The sequence below is a fragment of the Lepidothrix coronata genome, unplaced genomic scaffold (assembly GCF_001604755.1).
Source record: "Lepidothrix coronata isolate B3197 unplaced genomic scaffold, Lepidothrix_coronata-1.0 Scaffold6, whole genome shotgun sequence".
In the NCBI taxonomy this organism is placed as follows: Eukaryota; Metazoa; Chordata; class Aves; order Passeriformes; family Pipridae; genus Lepidothrix; species Lepidothrix coronata.
In genome coordinates this window covers 2,596,195-2,598,160 of record NW_016690186.1, presented here as the reverse complement: position 1 = coordinate 2,598,160, position 1,966 = coordinate 2,596,195, and positions in this window count along the sequence as shown.

Genomic DNA, 1,966 nt, shown 5'->3' with positions numbered 1-1,966 from the left:
CCCTTTAATTAATTCAATGGAGCTGATAATTGTAATTAATTTCATCTCTGGTTTTCTAAATATTCTGCTTTACCTTTGGAGAGAAGAGATGATCTCTTTTTGCATCATTCCTAGAAATGCCATTTTTTATTTTAACTATGGATTTATTAATATATAGAGACACAAAATTCGAAGCCTTTCACATTTTTAAATTCCATCTCTGTTCTTCCCTTCAGCCTGTTACTCAGTGAATGTATCACTGTCACTTATGTCTTGTAGTTGTGAATTTTTATCAAAGCCTCAGGCATTGCCATAGTGAGTCCAATTAAAATATGTTCAAAAGAAAAGTTGGCTTCACTGCAGTTAAAAACATTAATTACCCTAACTCACCTGAAGGATTTAATAATTTGTGTTTTAAAAGGGTTGTTGATGCACGCTATTGAGTTTGATGCTAATGAATTTGATAAAAAATCATTTTGAGGATAGGGCTCAAGTTTTCAAAATTATCTCTGATTCTAGGTGTATAAATTAAATGAAAGTGGCTAGATACTTAGATTAGTCAAGAATTCAGACATCTGAGCTGTAGCTATTCCTTTCATGTGATAATTGGGATAAACCATATGAAGGCATCCCCATAATCTGAGACTAACAATTAAACAAAACAATAGTAAAAATAAAAGAAGAATATATGTTTCAATTTATGGGATGCAACAGAGACTTGGAAATATTGCTTAGAATACACTGGGTTTTAGGATTTATCCTGCATTGTTGGGCGCTAAGGTGAATAATGGATACTGAGATGAGTGGACAGGGTGCTTGAGAATCTCATTTGAGCTCCATTTCCAGTGAAAGGTTGGACCAGATGATCTTTTGAGGTCCCTTCCAACCTCGACTGTCCTATGATTCCATGAGTAGTAGACTGCAAAAAGTAGCTGTAGACTTCAGGAAACTCCAACTGCACTTATGATGGACTCTACACCATCTGCTAGGTAATAATATATAATAAGGGTCTAAAATCATGATATTATGAATACTACGTGTATGGTCACCTGGGGGATCAAAGACTAGGAACAATTTATATTATTAAAGTTTTCTAATATTCTTATTTTCTTTAGTACAGAATTGTTTGAACAGGAATAAGCATATATTCAACTGCCTCAATGAGATACTTAAATAAGATCATACTTTTTGAGGGAAGTGATTGAATGGCCTAGATCCTGAAGATACATTATTCCAGCCACAGTGAAATCTGTGGAAGAGGACAGCCTGCAAAAAGAGTCAAACACTCTTTGAAAACAGGGCTTAAATCCACTTGGGATTCTTCATCCTAGTATGTATATACTGCTCAGAAATCATGGCTAGGCTTCGCGAACGAAGATTTAGGAAGGTTCTATCCACGTTTGTTACAGGCACACTGGTGGCTTATGAGACCAATGCGTTGTCTTTTCACCTCGAGAGTGATCCTGCGTGCGTTCTCAAAGGAAACAGCAGCGTTATAGATGGTGTGTCTCCAGGCCTCCCGATTGGAGGCCAGAGTAGACCAGTTATGATGATCAATATGGCCAAGGCTGAGATGTTGTTTCAGGGAGTCCTTGTATCTTTTCTTTGGGGCTCCTCTCATGCGGCAGCCGGTGGTAAGTTCACCATAGAGCAAGATCTTAGGGAGGCGGTGGTCCTTCATCCTTGAGACGTGCCCTGCCCATCGCAGCTGCGTTCTCAGTAATATGGCATCAATACTTGTGACTGCTGCTTGCTCTAGAACAGATATAATGGTCACATAATCTGACCAGTGGATATTTAAGATTGAACGGAGGCAGCGTTGATGGAAGCGTTCTAGGAGACGTAGGTGGTGGCGGTAGATGACCCATGATTTGGAACCATATAAGAAAGTAGACAACACTATGGCTTTGTAAACATAATTATATTATTATTATTATTATTATTATTATTATTATTATTATTATTATTATTATTATTATTATTATTA